Raw genomic sequence first — 24,656 nt, 5'->3', positions numbered from 1 at the left:
AACCATCAATAAAACAAAAAAGCAATTTAATGAATGGGAGAAGATATTTTTAAGTTACAAATTAAGTACATGATAAGTACCTAATATCCAAAATATAAGGAACTTATATAATACTACCAAACAATCCAATTTAAAAATGGACAGAGGACCTGAATAGACATTTTTCCAAAGAAGACATTCAGATGGACAACAGACACATAAAAAAGATGTTTAACATCACTCATCATTATAGAAATGCAAATCAAAACACTGATCAGCACCTCACACTAGTCAGAATGGCTAGTATCAAAAACACAAGAAATATATGGGCGAGAATATGGAAAAAAGGGAACGCTCATGCACTATTTATGGAAATATAGATCAGTACAGCCACTACAGAAAACAGCATGGAGGTTCCTCAAACAATTAAAAATAGAAATACCACATGATCAAGTAATTCCACCATTGGTTATCTACCCAAAGAAAATGAAAACACTAACTCAAAAAGATATATGCACCCCAAGTTTACCTCAGCCTTATTTACAATAGCCAAGATATGGAAGCAAACTAAGTGTCCACTGATAGATAAATGGGTAAAAAATATGTGGTATATACACACAATAAAATATTAGCCATAAAAATATGGAATCTTGCTGTTTGCAACAACATGGATGGACCTAGAGGGTATCATACTAAGTGAAATAAATCAAAGACAAGTATCATAGGATTTCACTTATTTGTGGAATCTAAAACAAAACGAATGAACAAACAGACTCAAATACACAATATGAATTGGTGGCTGCAAGAGGAAAGGTGGGTGAAGTGATGTATGAAATAAATAAAGAGATAAGGTATAAACTTCCAGTTATAAAATGAGTAATTCACAAAGATGAAAAGTATGGCATAGTGAATATGGTCAATAATACTGGAATAAGATTGTATGGTGACAGTGGTGACTACACTTAATAAGTGATAGCAGGGCAGCCCTGGTGGCTCAGCGGTTTAGTGCCACCTGCAGCCCGGGGTGTGATCCTGGAGATCCGGGATCGAGTCCCACATCGGGCTCCCTGCATGGAGCCTGCTTCTCCCTCTGTCTGTGTCTCTGCCTCTCTCTCTCTGTGTGTCTCTAGGAATAAATAAAATCTTAAAAAAATACATTAAAAAATTTTTTTAAAAATAAGTGACAGTAATAATATGTATTATATAATGTATAATACATTATAATATGTGGTATCATATTTGTTATACATATTAAGATATATTATGGATAAGAACAAATTTGAAGGACTCAAAACTCTAATTTCAAGGCTTACTACAAAGCTCCAGTAATCAAGACAGTGTAGTACAGTCATAAGGCTGGACATTTAGATCACTGAAATAGACATAAGAGCCCAGAAATAAATTCAGACACTGATTTTCAACAAGAATGCCAAGACAATTCAATGGGAGTCATTTTTTTCAATTAAAACTTCAATTATACCTACACAGTTATAAATATATGCAATATATAAAAATTCCTAAAATTTTTATTTTACATAATGTAAAAACTGTAAAATTAGAATATCCTTAGAAGAACAAGGCTTGAATCCCTGTGATCTTGGATTAGCCAAACCATTCTTAGAAGTGACACTAAAAGCTCAGATAACAACAAAAAAAAAAAGATAAATTGGACCTCATCAAAATAAAAACTTTAATGCTTTAAAAACACTAAGCACATAAAAAACAATCCAAAGAATGAAATAAAATATTTACAAATCATGTATGTGATATAGAACTTGTATCCAGAAAATATAAAGAACTCTTACAACTCAATAAAAAAAAAATCCAATTCAAACCTGGACAGAGGATTTATTTTTTTTAATAAATTTATTTTTTATTGGTGTTCAATTTACCAACATACAGAATAACACCCAGTGCTCACCCCGTCAAGTGCCCCCCTCAGTGCCCGTCACCCATTCACCCCCACCCCCTGCCCTCCTCCCCTTCCACTATCCCCTAGTTCGTTTCCCAGAGTGAGGAGTCTTCATGTTCTGTCTCCCTTTCTGATATTTCCCACACATTTCCTCTCCCTTCCCTTATATTCCCTTTCACTATTATTTATATTCCCCAAATGAATGAGAACATACAATGTTTGTCCTTCTGCGATTGACTTACTTCACTCAGCATAATACCCTCCAGTTCCATCCACGTTGAAGCAAATGGTGGGTATTTGTCATTTCTAATGGCTGAGGAATATTCCATTGTATAAATAAACCACATCTTCTTTATCCATTCATCTTTCGATGGACACCGAGGCTCCTTCCACAGTTTGGCTATTGTGGACATTGCTGCTAGAAACATCGGGGTGCAGGTGTCCCGGTGTTTCATTGCATCTGCATCTTTGGGGTAAATCCCCAACAGTGCAATTGCTGGGTCGTAGGGCAGGTCTATTTTTAACTCTTTGAGGAACCTCCACACAGTTTTCCAGAGTGGCTACACCTTTTCACATTCCCACCAACAGTATAAGAAGGTTCCCTTTTCTCCGCATCCTCTCCAACATTTGTGGTTTCCTGCCTTGTTACTTTTCCCCATTCTCACTGGTGTGAGGTGGTATCTCATTGTGGTTTTGATTTGTATTTCCCTGATGGCAAGTGATGCAGAGCATTTTCTCATTGGACAGAGGATTTAAATAAACAATTCTCCAAAGAGACACAAGTGGTAATTACCATATGAAAAGATGTTTAACATCATTAATCACTTAGAAAATTCAAATCAAACCCAAAGGAAATACTTCTTTACAGCTACTTAATGCCTAGAACTAGAGATAACAAATATTAACAAAAATGTGGAGAAACAGGAATTGATATATTGCTGGTAGAAATATACTGGTCCAGTATATTTCCAGTTCTGCTTTGTAAAACAGTTGGGAAGTTCCTCAAAATGTTGAACGTTATATGTTTAACAAAATGTTACCATATAATCCAGTAATTCCAGCCCTAGGTATACAACCAAAAGAAAACATACAACCACACAAAAACTTGCAAATAAACATTCTATGCAGCTTTAAAAATAGCAACAAAAACAAATAAAAACAATAGAAATGTCTATCAAATTATAAGTGGATAACTAAAATATGTTGTTCATTGAATGGAGTATTATCTGGCAATGAAAGGGAATGAAGTGACGATATACAGTGCAATATGGATGAACCTCAAAAACATTATAGTAAGTGAAAGAACCCAGACAGAAAGACCAGATATGGTAAGATTCCATATATATGAAATGTCCAGAATTGAAAACTCTTAATGAGACAGAAATTAGAGCAATGTTTACCTAGCAGTAAGGGCACTCATGGGAAAAAAAAATGATAACCATAAAGGGATATAGAGTATCTTTTTGGGAGGGCAAAAATATTTTAATGCAGATTGTCTGGTGATGGTTGCATATACCATGAATGAATATGAAAAAAAGAGTGAATTTGTATACCTTAAATGAGTGACTTTAAGTTGGTGAATTGTCTGGTATATAAATTCTATCTTACTGACACTGTTGAAAAATATAAGTAGGATTAACCCATCTATTTATTGGAAAGTAAAAGGAATGTTAGACTCAATCAAGAAATAATATTCATTTTTATGCAGTGTTTTTAAAACTGCATCTAAAAGAAAATGATTCAGAAATGTCACAAGGAACAGATTATGCAAATATACATAAGAAAGGAACAAAAAGAGTTCACGATATCAATACCATCTAAGGTTGAACTCAAGGCAGAAAGCATTAAGAAAACAAGAAGCTCTTTCTTATATATGAAACAATCATGTAATGGAATATGAAAAACAGCTTTGTGCCATTTGCCCAACCTTTACAAATGTAACTTTATGCTATATTTGCTTCAGATTTTCTTGGTCTATTGTTCTGTATAAAACTCCATGTGTCCTCTCCTGATCCTATTCCTTTGCCTCCTTCCTTCACCTGTCTACATACCTTTTCTCTAAAGTAAACTGGATGCAATGTCTGTCCCATCACAACAATATTTATAGCCACACTGTTCATAAAAGAAAAACTTGTAAGCTATATAAATTTATATCAATATATATGAAGAATATCCTTGCTACTCAATAGGTTATGAAAATTAAAAATGAATGAACTAAGACTATATCTACTATTTTAAAAATACTATTAATGAACAGAAAAACCAAGTTAGGACATTATTTATGAAATGTTCAAAATTCTGCAAAATACTTTATGTCTGAAAATCTATAAATATATAATCAAGTATTAAAAATAAGTTGAGAAATAATAAAAAATGAAGTTGTGTATATCTTTTGCTGTGAAGACTTAAATTTTAAAGAAGTCAATGCATCAATCAATTCCTTTATGGATTATGCTTTTTTCTCCTCGAAATTATCCTTGTCAACCACTAGATCATAAATATGATTATCAGTATTTCCTGATAAAAGTTTTTAAAAGTTTGCTTTTCTCCGTTAAAATTTTTTAAACCTAGCTAGAATTGATCTTGTGCATAGTATAATTATAATATAAATTGAGGGGCGCCTCAGTCAGATAAGCGTCTGTCTCCGGCTCAGGTCATGATCCTAAGGGTCTGGGATTGAGCCCCACATTGGGCACTCTGCTCAGCAGGGAGCCTGCTTCTCCCTCTCCTTCTGCCTGCTGCTTCTCCTGCTTATGCACTCTCTCTCTCTCTTTCGAATAAATAAAATCTTAAAAAAAACACAAAAACCTAAATTTATTTTTTTCTGTAAGGTTGGTCATTATCCCAGAACTATTTACTGTATTCTTTCTCACTGTTGTGCAATGCCTTATTTGTCACATATCAGGTGTCCATACATTAATAGACTGAGATCTATTTTGTTACACCTATTTTTATTTATCTCCATCCTAATACTGCTCTGTCTTTATTATAATAGATTTATAGTGAGCTTATATATGATGAGAAAAGTTTCTCTAACAACTTGAATAATGCTGTGGCTCTTCTTGGTTCTTAGATCTTATGTAGAACTACTAAGATTAGCTTGTTAAAGTTTCACTAATCTAATAATCCCTAAATGACTCAGCCCTCATTTTTCAGATTTTCTTTTCTACCCTAAAACATTGTTCTATAATTTCCTCCATATATACATTACCATCTTTTATTAAGATTATTCCTAGATACTTATTCATATCTTACTTGGGAATACGTAAAGCCTTTATCAAAATACCAGGCAAACAAGTGAAATAAGACTGAGAAAGACAAATATCATGTGATTTCACTCATAAGAGGAAGCTAAAAAAAAAAAATAAACAAAAAGCAGAATCAGGCTGTAAATACAGAGAAAAAACTGATGGTTATTTGAGGAGAGAGCGGTAGGGACTGGGGCAAAATGGATGAAGAGCAAGAGATACAGGCTTCCAGTTATAAAATGAGTAAGTCATAAAAATAAAAGGCACAGGCTTTATGTCCCTTTCTGGTGTTCAAGATGTCAAAGCAATGATGTGGTGAGTCCTCTGGGGTGAAATTCTGGATTTCCCGGATTCCCCGTAGGAGCCGTGATCAACTGTGCTGACAACACAGGAGCTAAAAATCTGTATATCATTTCTATGAAGAGGACCAAGGGACGGCTGAACAGACTTCCTACTGCAGGTATGGGTGACATGGTGATGGCCACAGTGAAGAAAGGCAAACCAGAGCTCAGAAAGAAGGTACATCCAGCAGTGGTAATTCAACAACGAAAGTCATGCCAGAGAAAAGATGGCGCAATTCTCAATTTTGAAGATAACATGGAGGTCATAGTAAAAAATGATGGTGAAATCAAAGGTTTTGTTATCACAGGACCAGTTGCAAAGGAGGGTGCAGACTTGTGGCCCAGGATTGCATCTAATGCTGGCAGCACTACATAAAAATAAAAGGAATATAGTCGGTGATGTAGCAGCATTGTATGGGGACAGACGGCAGCTACACTGTAGTGAACACAGCATAATGTATAGAGTTGTTGCATCATTATGTTGTTCATCTGAAACCAACACAATATTGTGTGTCCACTACACTCTTTTTTAAAAATATAGTATAGTTTTTACAAAAAAAAAAAAAAAGAGTACTGGGCAAACAATAAATATTCAAACTATTAACTGCCATCATTAATGTATATTTTAGTATATTATCTATTAGTTTTTAGTGTGGTGTAGGAATGTTTTTGAGCCTTTGCATGTTGATTTTCCATATAAGAAAACTCGCTTCCCTTTTTTAAAAATTTATTTGAGAGAGAGAGAGAGAGAGAGAGAAAGAGCTCAAACATGGGAGGGAGGAGGAGAAGGAGAGAGAGAGTCCCAAGCTGACTCTCTACTGAGCATGGAGCCTGGCGGGGCTATAGCTCATGACCCTGAGTTCACAAGCCTGGAATCATGACCTGAGTTGAAACCGAGAGTCAGACACTCAACAGACTGCACCACTCAGGAACCCCAGAAGGTGCTTCACTTTCTTATGAGTTCCAATGCTCTGTGTTTTTTCTTAATTTGCTTCTAGTTTTAATATAGGTCATTACTTCATGAATATACCCTTCAAATTCTAGTTTCCTAAGAGATGTATCTTGAATAAATGTTTAAATTGTTCAAGTGTTTTCCCTGTATAGCTTTCTTTAATATATTAATATTATTCCATCACTAGCAAGATTTCCCAGGATGCAGAGTATGAGGTAGAAAGGTGATGGAAAAAAAAAAAAAAAAGGTGATGGAGAATCAAGTGTTAGGATCATTTATGGAAGAAAAGGGAAGGAAACAGGACTGGGCAAAAGGAAAAATTAGACTATAATGAAATCCCAGTGGAAACACCATCCAACACCACAAGAGGCTCCAAAGCTAAGATGGGATGGTATACCAGACTTTTCTTAAATTGGCAGGAGAGGGTCATGTCCTTAAACTTCCTGATGTACCAGTTATTTGAATTCAAGTTGTACAGGAAAAGGGGCTTGAACTTGGACAAGCTGACTCTTCATCCAGTCATTTCTTGAAATTGACCAGTAGCTGAGAGTTATCTATTAGCAACATTTCCAAGCACTAGGACAATAGTCCTTAATTGGACTATTTTTTTCAGCCACAGTATCAACTAAATATAAACTGCAATAATAGATTTTGTGGTGTTCAACTTCCTTAAGTATTGGGATAAACCATATTTTGATAATGTGATATTTACATATATACTGATAAATTCAGTTTTCTAATACTTCATACTATTTTATAAACACTGCTGTTTCACTTGCTAATACTTTCTTCCCTATCTTTAAACTTATATTTGTAAGTGACACTACTCTATACTTTTTATTCATTTACTCATGGAATATTTAATGAGTGCTTTCTATGTAGCATATACTGTTGGAGGTGTTTAGGATATACCTTTCAAGAATATAATTCTTTATTCTGTTTCTATAGAAGATAAGTATTAATTTCACTTGTTGAATATCCACAACATACTTACTTCAAAATCTTTATCAGATATTGCAGAAAATTGTTTTCATCCAGGATAAATGCTTTTGTCTTATTTAACATGTTATTAAATGTGCTTTAAAATTATATTCTAGGCTCACATTAGGTGGAAGATTTGTTATAAATATGCATATTATTAATACTGCATATGTTTTTCTTCTTTTCCCCACTCTCTTTCTGTGTGACTTTACTTTTTCTAGCTCTTTTAATAATGCCTGTAGCTGACCCCATTAGATGGTGACAACACTTATCGTGGTAAGCACAGAGTACAGAATTGTTAAATCAATGTGTTGTACACCTGAAACTAATATAACATTATATGCTAATTATACTTCAATTTAAAAAAAAAAGAATATGGGTTTACTCCAAGTTTTGTTGAGGGAAATGGCAGACCCAATCAAGATACTTTGGGCTCCTGGAGATTAGCATAACCCCAAGATGAATTTGGAGGCCTTTTTTTTTTCAGCCATAGCTTATGAAAAGGGTGCCACACATTAAACTGTTTGCAATCAATTAAATACTTTATCTGAAAACTCTGTATTTGAAAACCACTTCTAATGTGCTTTACTGATAGAAGCTAAATTTCTGGCTTCCACCTCTCATTTATTAACCCAGTGGGCAGCAGCCCCACAAAATCAGCTCTGCTCACAGTTATTCACATTCTTCTCTGAAGAGATCTGTCTCATATTTGAGGCTAGCTATGTCTTTATTTGTTTTTATTATGCTGTCATTAGCATTTAGATTTAAATTTAAGTACTAAATTTACAATCTTGTTTTAAAATATCTGAAAGGCACATTAAATGATAAATAATGTAATACTGCCTTGACCTTCAGTGGAACAATTAATAGCATCCATAACCAGACATAAAGTTACTTACATAGATAAAGGATGAATATGTAGGAATCTAATAAATCAAATAAAAAGGTGATATAATAATTATTTCTCCATCTGCAATTTGGAAATGCAAGTCCCCTCATAAACACATAGAACACTTACATAAGTGTCTCAAGTTTTGCTTTGTTTTTTATACAAGGTACATTTTTTGTACATTTTAATTCCAGCATAATTAACATACAGTATCATATTAGTTTAAGGTATAAAATATATAGTGATTCAACAATTCCATATATCACCCAATGTTTATAATGACAAGTGCCTTCCTCAATCCCTATTTCACCCATTCCCCCCACCCACCTCCCCTCTGGTAACCATTAGTTTGTTCTCTATGTTAAGAGTCTGTTTCTTGGTCTCTTTTTTTTTTTTTTTTTTGCTCTTTGCCCACTTGTTTTATTTCTTAAATTCCATGAGTGAAAGTATATGGTATTTGTCTTTCTCTGACTTATTTCATTTAGCAGGATACTCTCTAGCTCCATTAATGTCATTGCAAACGGCAAGATTTCATTCTTCTTTATGGCTGAATAATATTTCATTGTGTGTGTGTGTGTATATATATATATACACACACAATGAAATATTTTATATATATATATACACATATATACACACACACACACACACACACACACTACATCTTCATCCATTCATCTATTAACAGACACTTGGGCTGCTTCCATAATTTGGCTATTGTAAAGAATGCTGCAATAAATATAGACGTGCATGTATCCCTTTGAAATAGTGGTCTTTGTAGTTTGGAGGTAAATACCCAAGAGTGTGATTACTGGATCATAGGGTAGTTCTATTTTTAACGTTTTGAAGAATCTCTAAATGTTTTCCACACTGGCTACATTCCCACCAGCAGTGCAAAAGGGTACCTTTTTCCCCACATCCTTCTCAACTCTTGTTTCTTTTGTGATTTTGACTATTCTGACAGGTAGGAAGTGCTATCTCATTGTAGTTTTGATTTGCATTTCCCTGATGATGAATGATGTTAAGCATTTTTTCATCTGTCTGCTGGCCATTTTTATGTTTTATTTGAAGAACTGTTTATTTCTTCTCAGGTACTTTTATATAGTACCTCATTTAAGCCTCAAAACAACCCTATGATATATATGCTATTATTCTACCATTTTAGAGATAAGGATATCAAAACACAAGTTGATTTTAAGTAATATCTTGAAAAGACACACAATTGGTAAATTATGAAAAAAGGATTCAAACCTAGATTATCTACAAACCCAACTCTTCATCATGAGTATGTCTGGGGAGAAATCAGCTAAGATGTCTAATCACCAAATCACCATGTTCTAAAGATGAGGACACGGGAGCTGTATTACTGATGATAATTACCCTGCAGGAATGAACAAGGTCCACAGAAGGCATTTGCATCATAAGGAGCTGAGGTGAAGACTTGGAAAACAATAAATTTAGGTAGCAGTTAGAGAAAAAGAAACCAGCAAAGGAGATCAAATTTGACAGGAGACCCAGAGATGTGTCTTTCAAGGATCCAAGGATCCTGCATGTAACACAAAACACTTTGTTTCAGGGTTAAAAGAAATTATATGTTGTTTTCTAAATTCCCTATTAGACTAACGGGAATAACTTCTATGGTAATAAAATTCTACAAAAATAAAGTAGCAATTAAGTAGACCAGATGATTCTAGTAAAGTTCAGAAAGCAGTATTTTCAAGTATCATTTAGAATTAATTAAATTGGCTAAAATTTTTACTTCACATAAAAATTCAAATGAATACATGAAAATCCAAATGAATTAAAGACCAGAAAAATTATGACCCATATATTCAGATTTTAGTAAATTATATTAGAACAAGATTTAATCACAAACTTCACTGATGTGGATCAGCATTTAGTTTAAATTCTTATGTTATACTACTTATATTATTTCGAAGAAACATATTTAAATTAGCTTCTCAAACACTATACATGTTAATTTTTTATACACTAATTATAAAAACGAATCTTTCTTCACACTCCCATATCACAATGAGACTTCCTTCATATCCCTTACCAATATTTATGATTAAAAATTATATTTTGTGAACTGATAATTGGCTTTCACACAAATCAGTCAGTTCCACAAGCGTGAGGTCTGCATCTTTTTTTTACTTATATTTCCACCTCTAGGTGCAGCATGCTGCCTCATCACACGAAGAACTCAATCCCTATTTTTGAATAAATGAATCATGATAGAAAATTCTTCATAGTACGGAGGAGGGGATAGATGGCGGAAGAGGAGGGTCCCCAAGTCACCTGTCCCCACCAAATTACCTAGATAACCTTCAAATCATCCTGAAAATCTATGAATTCGGCCTGACATTTAAAGAGAGAACAGCTGGAATGCTACAGTGAGAAGAGCTCGCGCTTCTATCAAGGTAGGAAGACGGGGAAAAAGAAAGAAACAAAAGGCCTCCAAGGGGGAGGGGCCCCGCGAGGAGCCGGGCTGAGGCCGGGGCGAGTGTCCCCAGGACAGGAGAGCCCCGTCCCGGAGAAGCAGGAGCTGCACCAACCTTCCCAGGGCGGAAAGGGGCTCCCAGGGAGTTGGAGCAGGACCCAGGAGGGCGGGGATGCCCTCAGGCTCCCGGGGACACTGACAGACACCTGCGCCCCGGGAGAGTGCGCCGAGCTCCCTAAGGGCTGCAGCGCACGGCGGGACCCGAGCAGCTCGGAGGGGGGGGGGCTCGGGGGCGGCTCCGCGGAGGGGGCTGCGGGGCGGGAGCAGCTCGGCGGGGCTCGGGCGGCGGCTCCGCGGAGGGGGCTGCGGGGCAGGAGCAGCCAGGAGGGGCTCCCGCAGAGGAAGAGGCTCTGCGGAGGGGGCTGCGGGGCGGGAGCAGCTGGCGGGGGGGGCGGCCGGGGGCGGGTCCGCGGAGGGGGCTGCGGGGCGGGAGCAGCTAGGAGGGGCTCTGGCAGAGGAAGAGGCTCCGCGGAGGGGGGTGCGGGGCCCGGGACCGCGAATCCAACAGCACAGGCTCTGGAGCTCAGGCCGCCGGGGCACAGCCCAGGACCCGGCCTCCCCCGGAACAGGCAGAGGCCGGGAGGGCCCAGGACCGCAAAGACGCTGCTGCCCGGAGCTGAGCAGATCAGCGGCCCCGCCCCGGAGCCTCCAGGCCCTGCAGACGGAGAGCTCCGGAGTTACTGCGGGGGCTGATTCCAGGGCTGCAGAGCTGGCGGCGGCCACTGGGGCTGTTCCTCCAGGGGCCTCACAGGGTAAACAACCCGCACTGAGCCCTGCACCAGGGAGGGGGCAGAGCAGCTCCCCCAAGTGCTAACACCTGAATATCAGCACAACAGGCCCCTCCCCCAGAAGACCAGCTAGACGGACAAGTTGCAGGGAAAGTCAAGGGACTTAAAGTATACAGAATCAGAAGGTACTCCCCCGTGTTTTGTGTGTGTGTGTGCTTTTTGATTTCTGTTTGCTTCCCCCACCCTTTTTTTCCTTTCTTTTTCTTTCTCTTTTTCTGTTTTTTTTCTTCTTTTTTTCTTTTTCTCTTTTCTTTCTTTCTCTTTCTTTTTCTCCTTTTCCCAATACAACTTGTTTTTGGCCACTCTGCACTGAGCAAAATGACTACAAGGAAAACCTCACCTCGAAAGAAAGAATCAGAAACAGTCCTCTCTCCCACAGAGTTACAAAATCTGGATTACAATTCAATGTCAGAAAGCCAATTCAGAAGCACTATTATACAGCTACTGGTGGCTCTAGAAAAAAGCATAAAGGACTCAAGAGACTTCATGACTGCAGAATTTAGAGCTAATCAGGCAGAAATTAAAAATCAATTGAATGAGATGCAATCCAAACTAGAAGTCCTAACGACGAGGGTTAACGAGGTAGAAGAACGAGTGAGTGACATAGAAGACAAGTTGATGGCAAAGAGGGAAACTGAGGAAGAAAGAGACAAACAATTAAAAGACCATGAAGATAGATTAAGGGAAATAAACGACAGCCTGAGGAAGAAAAGGTTACCTTTAATTGGGGTTCCCGAGGGCGCCGAAAGGGACAGAGGGCCAGAATATGTATTTGAACAAATCCTAACTGAAAACTTTCCTAATCTGGGAAGGGAAACAGGAATTCAGATCCAGGAAATAGAAGAGATCCCCCCCCCCAAAATCAATAAAAACTGTTCAACACCTCGACATCTAATAGTGAAGCTTGCAAATTCCAAAGATAAAGAGAATATCCTTAAAGCAGCAAGAGACAAGAAATCCCTGACTTTTATGGGGAGGAGTATTAGGGTAACAGCAGACCTCTCCACAGAGACCTGGCAGGCCAGAAAGGGCTGGCAGGATATATTCAGGGTCCTAAATGAAAAGAACATGCAACCAAGAATACTTTATCCAGCAAGGCTCTCATTCAAAATGGAAGGAGAGATAAAGAGCTTCCAAGACAGGCAGGAACTGAAAGAATATGTGACCTCCAAACCAGCTCTGCAAATTTTAAGGGGGACTCTTAAAATTCCCTTTAAGAAGAAGTTCAGTGGAACAATCCACAAAAACAAGGACTGAATAGATATCATGATGACACTAAACTCATACCTTTCAATAGTAACTCTGAACATGAACAGGCTTAATGACCCTATCAAAAGACGCAGGGTTTCAGACTGGATAAAAAAGCAGGACCCATCTATTTGCGGTCTACAAGAGACTCATTTTAGACAGAAGGACACCTACAGCCTGAAAATAAAAGGTTGGAGAACCATTTACAATTCGAATGGTCCTCAAAAGAAAGCAGGGGTAGCCATCCTTATATCAGATGAACTAAAATTTACCCCAAAGACTGTAGTGAGAGATGAAGAGGGACACTATCTCATACTTAAAGGATCTATCCAACAAGAGGACTTAACAATCCTCAATATATATGCCCCGAATGTGGCAGCTGCCAAATATATCAATCAATTAATAACCAAAGTGAAGAAATACTTAGATAATAATACACTTATACTTGGTGACTTCAATCTAGCTCTTTCTATACTCCATAGGTCTTCTAAGCACAACATCTCCAAAGAAACGAGAGCTTTCAATGATACACTGGACCAGATGGATTTCACAGATATCTACAGAACTTTACATCCAAACTCAACTGAATACACATTCTTCCAAGTGCACATGGAACTTTCTCCAGAATGGATCACATACTGGGTCACAAATCAGGTCTGAACCGATACCAAAAGATTGGGATTGTCCCCTGCATATTCTCAGACCATAATGCCTTGAAATTAGAACTAAATCACAACAAGAAGTTTGGAAGGACCTCAAACACGTGGAGGTTAAGGACCATCCTACTAAACGATGAAAGGGTCAACCAGGAAATTAAGGAAGAATTTAAAAGATTCATGGAAACTAATGAGAATGAAGATACAACCGTTCAAAATCGTTGGGATGCAGCAAAAGCAGTCCTGAGGGGGAAATACATCGCAATACAAGCATCCATTCAAAAACTGGAAAGAACTCAAATACAAAAGCTAACCTTACACATAAAGGAGCTAGAGAAAAAACAGCAAATAGATCCTACACCCAGCAGAAGAAGAGAGTTAATAAAGATTCGAGGAGAACTCCATGAAAGCGAGACCAGAAGAACTGTGGAACAGATCAACAGAACCAGGAGTTGCTTCTTTGAAAGAATTGATAAGACAGATAAACCATTAGCCAGCCTTATTAAAAAGAAGAGAGAGAAGACTCAAATTAATAAAATCATGAATGAGAAAGGAGAGATCACTACCAACACCAAGGAAATACAAACGATTTTAAAAACATATTATGAACAGCTATACACCAATAAATTAGGCAATCTAGAAGAAAAGGACGCATTCCTGGAAAGCCACAAACTACCAAAACTGGAACAGGAAGAAATAGAAAACCTGAACAGGTTGCTAGAACTCATACAGCAATTTGGTAGCGTGGCAGGATACAAAATCAATGCCCAGAAGTCAGTGGCATTTCTATACACTAACAATGAGACTGAAGAAAGAGAAATTAAGGAGTCAATCCCATTTACAATTGCACCCAAAAGCATAAGATACCTAGGAATAAACCTCACCAAAGAGGTAAAGGATCTATACCCTAAAACTATAGAACACTTCTGAAAGAAATTAAGGAAGACACAAAGAGATGGAAAAATATTCCATGCTCATGGATTGGTAGAATTAATATTGTGAAAATGTCAATGTTACGCAGGGCAATTTACACGTTTAATATAATCCCTATCAAAATACCATGGACTTTCTTCAGAGAGTTAGAACAAATTATTTTAAGATTTGTGTGGAATCAGAAAGGACCCCAAATAGCCACGGGAATTTTAAAAAAGAAAACCGTATCTGTAGGCATCACAATGCCAGATTTCAGGTTGTACTACAAAGCTGTGGTCATCAAGACAGTGTGGTACTGGCACAAAAACAGACACATAGATCAATGGAACAGAATAGAGAACCCAGAAGTGGACCCTGAATTTTATGGCCAACTAATATTCGATAAAGGAGGAAAGACTATCCATTGTTAGAAAGACAGTCTCTTCAATAAATGGTGCTGGGAAAATTGGACATCCACATGCAGAAGAATGAAACTAGACCACTCTCTTTCACCATACACAAAGATAAACTCAAAATGGATGAAAGATCTAAATGTGAGACTAGATTCCATCAAAATCCTAGAGGAGAACACAGGCAACACCCTTTTTGAATTCGGCCACAGTAACTTCTTACAAGATACATCCACAAAGGCAAAAGAAACAAAAGCAAAAATGAACTATTGGGACTTCATCAAGATAAGAAGCTTTTGCACAGCAAAGGATACAGTCAACAAAACTAAAAGACAACCTACAGAATGGGAGGAGATATTTGCAAATGACATATCAGATAAAGGGCTAGATTCCAAGATCTATAAAGAACTTATTAAACTCAACAGCAAAGAAACAAACAATCCAATCATGAAATGGGCAAAAGACATGAAGAGAAATCTCACAGAGGAAGACACAGACATGGCCAACATGCACATGAGAAAATGCTCTGCATCACTTGCCATCAGGGAAATAACAAATCAAAACCACAATGAGATCCCACCTCACACCAGTGAGAATGGGGAAGATTAACAAGGCAGGAAACCACAAATGTTGGAGAGGATGCGGAGAAAAGGGAACCCTCTTGCACTGTTGGTGGGAATGTGAACTGGTGCAGCCACTCTGGAAAACTGTGTGGAGGTTCCTCAAAGAGTTAAAAATAGATATGCCCTACGACCCAGCAATTGCACTGTTGGGGATTTACCCCAAAGATACAGATGCAATGAAACGCCGGGACACCTGCACCCCGATGTTTCTAGCAGCGATGTCCACAATAGCCAAACTGTGGAAGGAGCCTCGGTGTCCATCGAAAGATGAATGGATAAAGATGTGGTTTATTTATACAATGGAATATTTTACTCAGCCATTAGAAACGACAAATACCCACCATTTGCTTCAACGTGGATGGAACTGGAGGGTATTATGCTGAGTGAAGTAAATCAATCGCAGAAGGACAAACATTGTATGTTCTCATTCATTTGGGGAATATAAATAATAGTGAATGGGAATATAAGGGAAGGGAGAAGAAATGTGTGGGAAATATCAGAATGGGAGACAGAACATGAAGACTCCTAACTCTGGGAAACGAACTAGGGGTGGTGAAAGGGGAGGAGGGCGGGGGGTGGGGGTGAATGGGTGACGGGCACTGAGGGGGGCACTTGACGGGATGAGCACTGGGTGTTATTCTGTATGTTGGTAAATTGAACACCAATAAAAAATAAATTTATTATAAAAAAATAAAGAGGGGATGTCAAAGAAAATAAAATAAAATGTAAACAAATACCAAAAGAAAAAAAAGAAAAGAAAATTCTTCATAGTATATTTCAAGGCTGCTTTAGGGGCAAAATTTGTGGCTGTTGAACAATGTACTTTGTCTCCCTTCTGACACAGATTACTTAGATTAAGCCCAATATAAAGTTCAAAGAAACAAACATCAGATATACTTTTATGAGTGATAATTCCTGATATGTTCTGATATGATAGGTAAGTAATTATCATGTATCACATATTCTTTCCCACTACCCCAATTCATGCCGTCATTTCTTCTCACTTAGACTATTCAGTAGCTTGCTACCAGTTAATTCTGATTTAGAGAAAAGATTCCTTGGGTTAAAAATTCAGAGACTTAGATTCTGTAATTTCCTGTACTATCAACTGTTATCATGTATTATACAAAGGGACTGGACATTCTCAAAATTCCCCTTAAGTCATATTGTTTTCCTCAGTTAAATCCTCCCTTCAGGTTTCCTCCAATTACATTCTCGAAACAGATCAAATATCAACTTTCTACTCAAATAATTCTAATCCTTCCATAGGAATTCAGTGGCACTAGAGAAAGGTCCAGATTACTTAGAATAGAATTCCCACTGTCCAGGATCTGAACCCAATCTACCCTTCCAACATTTTCTGTCACATTTTTTTCCTTCTAAGTACATGCAAGCAAGAAATCCTGGTCTGCTAGTTTCTCTCATTTGCCCTACACTTTCCTGTCTCCATACATTAACCCCTTTGAGGGGCCCTCCCATGTAATACTATATGTCTGTATCTTATCCATCCTTCATGCCATCTCCTACAGGATTCCTCATTCTTGGCTACACTTAGATTCTTCCATTCTCTGTATCCATCAAGATTCGTAAACTTTTATTTACTATTATTTACATTTTATTTAGTATTATCAACTAAATTTTTATCTTAGTAGGAACAAAATCATATTTATTTTCTACTCACAGTACTTCTTTACAATGAAAATAATAATTAGCTGAAAAATACCTATAGAAATAAATATTGCAACTCCTATTTCCCCCTCTTTTTTTCATCATTACCTCTAATTTTAAATTAAAAAGTATTTTTTTCTTTTTGAAATGGAAGTTGTTTGTATAGTACTTGTATTATTTTCTCAGGATACTATGCATGCATGCAAAAAAAAGTGCTAAAATCACATATGTTAAGATTGTTGATGAATTTTCAATGAATTAATGGGATTCCTTTATGTTACTGGGAATAGTTCAATATTTTTCAAAGATACATACTTGCCAAAATCTACTCTTGATAAATACTTGGATAGTTTCTAATTGAGAAACATTATGAACAACACTGCAATGTACATTATTATATATATATTTTGGTGCATTCACTTCTCTTTGGAGAATACTTAGGACAGATACAAACAAGAGAATTGCTGGATAAGACAAGCTGATGTTCAATTTTAGTTAATACTATCAGTTTTCCAGAGGAGTTATACCACTTTACTGTCCTGCCAGTAGTGAAGCTGACTTCCACTTGCTCTTCATTCTTGCCAAAGCTATGTGGCATACCCGATTTTTGCCATTCAGATGGCAGCTTTGCATCTGTCACCCAAGGGATGGTTCTGGGATCACCAGTTAAGAAAATCAATGGAACGTGCATTCCTGAATCACAGAAGAATGTAGCAAATAAAAACGCAGTTCTTACAGGTTGCTTGTAAGCAGTCAGTTGGACTATCCCCCCCATCCAATCCCCCAACCCCGGCTCAGGGCAGAGAGAGTATTCAAAAATGCCCATCTCTCAATCTTCCCTGAAACAGACTGTCTGTATACACAAACTAAGGATCCAGCTTCTAATTAGCCAGTGAGTACTTCCACTGCCTTCTTCTTCCAGCTCACTGCTCACTTCCGGCTCAACCAGGTCAACAGGTCTCTAGAAGGAACTTGTACAAATGCCTGGAGCTCTAGTTTTTGTGGCTGCTTTTTATCCTTATTCTAGGCCATTTATCTCTGTCAATCTCCAAACTTTGTTCCATTAGTCTGTATTTGGACCAATCCCATACTGTCCTCATTAACATACCTTTACTAAATGTTTGGATATTGTGCTGTGGTCCTTCAAGATTTTCTTGGTTATAGCTGGTGCGAAAAATTCTTAGTCCATATAAAATTAAAAATCATCTTGCAATCTTCACACTCAAAAAAGTATGATGTAGTATTGAGATTGCAATGAATTTACAGATCTACCAGGGAATAATGGACATCTTTACAATACAAAGTCTTTATAAAACTATGTACAATTTTTAAATCTCTGGATCATAGGAAATGAAATAAATTAGCAGACCAGAAAGGAACAAGGATGAGTTTGAGACAAGAAAAAAGAGAAGTAAATAGGATTGATTATATCAAGATTAAAAAGTTATTATCAAAAGGACATTAATTTGCATCCTCTATATATCCTGTATCAACTGATTATCTCTGGTTAGATAATTTAGCTAATTCAGCAATCAGTCCTTCATTATCATAAAATAAATGAATTAACTAGAAGAAATCTGGAGATGAAAAACTGGTAAAAGTCAACAAAATTACTCATAAAAATAAAGTAAGTACATTAAATGTATGCCAATTATTTTAAAATGGTATAAATTTGAAGGAGAAAGTACCTGAAGTGCTTACATATTGAATGTGTTCAGGATTAAGAAAAAGAGGGTTTGCTTCAAGATAGCTGACTGGCTTAAAAAGATCATTTGAAATTGAATAAATATATGGTCCATATTTTTAAAATTTGCTGGTAGTATAAAGAATCATTTTGATTTCAATGACTTCAAGTAAAATGGCAGAACCCCAATACCTAAATCAGTTAAAATTATAAAGATTTAATGAGACAAGAATTTTATGGGTATAATCTTAATCTCAGTATCTATATTTTTTCTGCATCCCTTTCTCATGTAAAGCCTTCCAAATGGAACAACTGTGATAAAAGTTTGAATTTAATGATATCTATAATAGCTCCATTCATAGTGAAGCATACAGAATAATTAAAATACATCTAAACTCAAGCATAATTAAAATACATCTAAACTCAAAGCTCTAAGAAGTGAATTGTCTCATTAATGAAATGCCTAAGTAGTCCAAGAAGAGAACAAAACATTCCATCAGAGCATGAGTAAGTATAAAATGTTACTGAAGATACACTTCCTAATGAAGTAGCTTTTCAGTATCCTCAATGTATCAAATGAAGATGACTTTCTGGTTTCAACAGAAAATCAGTCATAATATGTTCCAGATAACTTTATGTTAGAGAGAATGTTTATAAAAATTATAAAGCCAAAATATACCCAAAATGGAAAAAAAGTTATATTTCCACTTACACATATACATTCTTTAAATATATATATGTGTGTGTGTGTGTGTGTGTGTATATATATATATATAGAGAGAGAGAGAGAGAGCAAATAAAAATAAATATGGTAATACAGAACACAGGATTTTCATTAGTCTTTATAGAAGGGTATTTTACAAATTCTACTATGGGGGTGCCTGGGTGGTATAGTCAGTTAAGTGTTGGACTGGGTTTCAGCTCAGGTTGTGATCTCAAGCCCCACTGCAGGCTCTCCACTCAATGCAGAGTCGCCTTAAGACTCCATCTTCCTCTGCCAATCCCTCCACAACAATTAGTAAATAAATCATTTAAAAAATCTACTATGAAACATAAAAATTATGATAAAAATTGATATGTGGGAACCTGAAGGAGCTCAATCTGGTCACTCAAAATAAAAAATTAAATATAATTTTTTATACCAATAACTTCCAAAGACTCAAAGGTCCAAATCTTTGTTACAGCCTCCAGTAACTACTGTTCTAATATCATCTCATTTCCCTCTCACACTTTTCTCACTATATTCCGAAAACCCTGGCATCCTTTTAACCTTTTAACTCACCAAGTATATTCTGACCTGAGTTTTTTACACATGTACTTTCCTTTATCTAGAAGGTAATTTGTCAACACTCATAATCTAGCTAAGTTCTACCTATTTTCCTGGTCTCAGAAAATACCTCTTAAGTGTCAGTTGCTCAGTGGTATCATCTTATCTACATTAGATCCCCCAAATATTCCCTTTTAAAATTCCTTTTTACATCTTAACAAATACCATTATATATAATGATGTATTTATTTTTGTTTATTGTTTCTCCTACTAGTCAAAAGAATTTTTTTAACAAAAAACAACTAGAATTACCAGGAGACAGAGAAAACAAAAATTGAGGATTTCTACCTAGAATGATAATCACTGAGATGTAACAGGAGGTTATAAATTGAGATTGGTAGGAAAAGATGAGGAAATCTCCATCCAGAATTCATCTATTTCGGTACCACCATAAGACCACATACTTCACTTGTGGAATCAAAACTACTCCAAGATAGGAAACTGGAAGATGTTTAAAAAGGAGCTTCATGGGTAATTTCAGATATATTCTAACTTTAACATGGGTAGCAAAATGGCCTGTCCTTTTCACAAGATTCCAAGTATCTCCTTTTGAGACAAAGCATGGTGCAAATGATTCATTAAGCACACAAAATGTAGAACAATTAATGGTCTTGATCCCTTTGTTTAGAGTAATAAAATTCTAGCAGATATTTGCTTCTCTTTGCTTTCATATATTTACTATATATTGTAATTACCAGAAACTTACAGTATATAGTGATAAAAAACAAAATGTTCATGGTTTGTAAAACACAAAAGATTACATAAAAAGTTAGAAAAATCTAAAAGGGGACGCCTGGGTGGCTCAGCAGTTGAGCGTTTGTCCTTGGCTCAGGGCATGATCCTGGAGTCCCGGGATCGAGTCCCGCATTGGGCTCCTCGCACGGAGCCTGCTTCTCCTCCCTCTGCCTGTGTCTCTACCTCTCTCTCTCTCTGTGTCTCTCATTATGCTGAGTGAAGTAAGTCAGTCAGAGAAGGACAAACATTATATGTTCTCATTCATTTGGGGAATATAAATAATAGTGAAAGGGAATATAAGGGAAGGGAGAAGAAATGTGTGGGAAATATCAGAAAGGGAGACAGAACGCAAAGACTGCTAACTCTGGGAAACAAACTAGGGGTGGTGGAAGGGGAGGAGGGCAGGGGGGTGGGAGTGAATGGGTGATGGGCGCTGGGGGTTATTCTGTATGTTGGTAAATTGAACACCAATAAAATAAAATAAAATAAAATAAAATAAAATAAAATAAAATAAAATAAAATAAAATAAAATAAATAAAATAAAATAATAAAATAAAATAAAATAAAATAAAATAAAATAAAATAAAATAATAAAATAAAATAAAATAAAATAAATAAATAAATAAATAAAATAAAATAAAATAAAATAATAAAATAAATAAAATAAAATAAAATAAAATAAAATAAATAAAATCTTAAAAAAAAAGAAAAATCTAAAAAAGATTCTACTTGTGTGTTATGATCACTGTTTCCTTGAAGTACAAAAGAAAAACACAAACATTCCACTAAAACACAAGTACCGTGTGCAATTTAAATATGAAAGACATGAGAGAGAATAACCATAAAATACTCAGAATAATGAGTCAGGATGTTTTAATACGCATAATGTTAAGGAAAAAAATACCCAGTGTCTTCAAATTACTGGATGCTAAAACAACTGTATTTCTTTTAAATAGCTAAAAAATTGTGGTAAGAAATTTATGTTTTGGAAAAATCTGCTCTATTCCCCTAAGATGTACTTATGGAATTTCCTATACATATGAATTTTCTTGGACCAATTTTAATAGGTTCAGTAAATTTAGTATTCCGATATTCAGAAGCACAGTAAAATTAGAAGAGGTGGAAAACTAAAATAGAAACACTCAAGTATGAAAAAAGTGCCCACTTGCTGTATAAGGTCAATGGATTCTTAATATATGTATGAAAATAATTTCTGAGATTATAACAAGATATTGCTAGGCAATGCAGTACTATATAACTTCATAAGAATTCTTGTATAGGATAAGAATAAAAGAGAGAACTGTCATATTGATATGCAAATGCTAAGTACCAAACTGAGGACATTTATGGGCTAGGTGGCAGTTCCTACAGTGCAAATGATTTAATTTTGCCTAAATAAACTTTTAGAGATTTAAAAACAACTTTAAAAGTTACCAATTAATGAACAAATCTGTGACTGAACCCATTATCAAACTGACAACAAAGAAAACCAGAAGGAAAAAAAAAGATTCTGCATTTGAGGGGTTTTTTTGTTTGTTTCTATTTGTAGTGGGGGTGGTTGAGAGATATTTTCCTAATAGGCTAGAAAGTCTGCTCATTCTCTTCAGGTAGCTGAGAGATCAAAGAAACTTCAAAGCAAAAAGGAAAAAATGAAGGGGCTGTTGAAAAATTCTCACAGCAACATTAGAACTGGAGGTACTTACTGCTTCCAGGGATGTGTGGCACCTAAGGCCATCCTGTGCTGAGCCAAGATTAAGAATTCGTCACAACTCAAGATTCAATTTTCAGGTAACTGAGACTGAAAAAGACCTGTGACTTCCACATTCTGCAACATGATCAGCCACTTTCAGCAACATGGCCAGTGTTCAGAATCTGAATCAACTCAAAGTAGGTAGGAAAATTGTCCAATAATTTAATACAAAAAGCCCCACGAGCTTTTTTCCTACCGATTGCTAAAATATTCACTGGGAAATTTTAAATCACCAAACTCATATTTTCTTTTGCAAAGTTTACACTGTAAATCTAGAGCCTTGCTAACTCAGTATGTCGCATACATCAACAGCTTCATTATCACCTGGAACTTGCTAGAAATACAGAATACTGAGTCCCACTCCAGACCTACTGTATCAGAATGTACATTTTAAGACTAAAGTACATGAGATTTGAATGAATTAAAGTCGGAAACACATTAATTTAAAATCTGCTTCTTGGGGGCACCTGGGTGGCTCAGTAGTTGGGCATCTGTCTTTCGCTCAGATCATGATCTCAGGGTCCTGGGATCAATTCCAGCATTAAGCTCCCCACAGGGGGCTTGCTTCTTCCTCTCCCTATGTCTCTCTTGAGTGTCTCCTTTCTCTTTCTGTGTCTCTCTTGAATAAATAAATAAAATCCTTAAAAATAGATTTTAAGGATTATGTATTTAATAAATAAATACATAAATACATTAAATAAATAACATCTGCTTCTCTGAGAGGTTAAATAAGTCTTTGGGTATTTCCCTTGGAAAACACAGACCACTGATTATTTATGCACAGTACACTGGCATAATTGAACACGATCTTAATGACATGTTTAGTGATCCCTCAAAATTTGCCTATTGATTGGAAATTGAATGAAAGGAACAAAAGTAATCCAACATTCTCTTTGGTATTGAATATTAATTGTCATCCTTCCCCATCTTTTCTTTCTTGAACTACCTTCTAACAATTACCAAAGTTGGTTTTTTTTGTTTGTTTGTTTGTTTTTTTAGAGATTCTATTTATTTATTCATGAGAGACACAGACCTAGGCAGAGGGAGAAGCAGGCTCCATGCAGGGAGCCTGATATGGAACTTGATCCTGGGACTCCAGGATCACGCCCTGAGCTGAATGCAGACATTTAACTGCTGAGCCACCCAAGCGTCCCCAATTAGCAAAGTTTTAACACTCAAACAAAATCTAGCCAATAATGAGGGAAGTGTTTATATATTAAATCCCTTATCAATATATGAAATTTTTTGTAATTATAAATATCGTTCTAAAAGGTATACGTAGTATCATCAATATTCAAAATATTAAGGTGTGTATAAGGTAAAATTTTGGATATGAAATGTCTTAACTATACTGTTGCCAGCCTGCATTTCCACATTAAACTTCTCCCACAACACATATCAAATATAACCACATATCAAAGCTAAAAGCAAGAAGTTTTCTTTACATCAAAAATTCCCAAAATTGTGTTCGTTTTTGATTAATGGCATCACCAATCATTCTGAATAATAAAGTCTTATCCAGTTCTATCATTCACATCTAATCTGTAAGTTCTACTCCTTTTCATTCCTCCTTTCAATACCTTAGTTCAGATCCATATCACCTATCAAATGATCTGTGGTAACAGCTTACTAATTGGAGCTTTAGATCTTTAATCTCTTCCTTTTTCCAAATTAACTCCACAATACCAACAATTATTAAAATAAAGCACAAGTTATATCTTGAGCCTCAAAAAATGTTTACCATATTCTACTACTTAGATGAAAAGTTTAAACTCCTCACCCTAGTGTTTAAGGCTCTTTACAATTACACATCTCCAGGCTCATTCTCTGCCACTGCTTCCATGTACCCTACTGTCCAGCTACTTTTAACTTCTCAATATCTTTCTAAGTTCAAATATATTTTTATTGTTTTATCTATAAGACTTTATCCTTTTCTTTCACACTGGACTTTTCTTTCTTCCTTCACTCTATCAAGATTTGCCCTTTTTTCAAGACTGAGCTTAATGATGATGCCTGTATGTGTTTTTTTTCTTCCCTCATTTACATTAAA

The 24,656-nt window shown here is 36.2% G+C and overlaps 1 protein-coding gene, 1 non-coding gene and 1 pseudogene across 8 annotated transcripts in view; 1 reads left to right on the top strand and 2 right to left on the bottom strand.

Moving 5' to 3' along the window:
* LOC111093154 (zinc finger protein 385C-like) overlaps positions 1-24,656 on the bottom strand; it is a 477,561-nt gene that overhangs the window by 438,527 nt on the left and 14,378 nt on the right. The gene's annotated exons all lie outside the window — the stretch shown is intronic.
* Positions 5,436-5,856, top strand: LOC100683651 (annotated as a pseudogene).
* MIR8799B (microRNA mir-8799b) lies at positions 11,263-11,384 on the bottom strand. The gene is given in 1 exon segment (NR_128767.1): positions 11,263-11,384. It is a non-coding gene; the product is annotated as a microRNA mir-8799b (primary transcript).

The sequence above is a fragment of the Canis lupus genome, chromosome 29 (assembly GCF_011100685.1).
Source record: "Canis lupus familiaris isolate Mischka breed German Shepherd chromosome 29, alternate assembly UU_Cfam_GSD_1.0, whole genome shotgun sequence".
NCBI lineage: Eukaryota > Metazoa > Chordata > Mammalia > Carnivora > Canidae > Canis > Canis lupus.
This window is presented reverse-complemented; position numbering and strand designations above follow the sequence as displayed.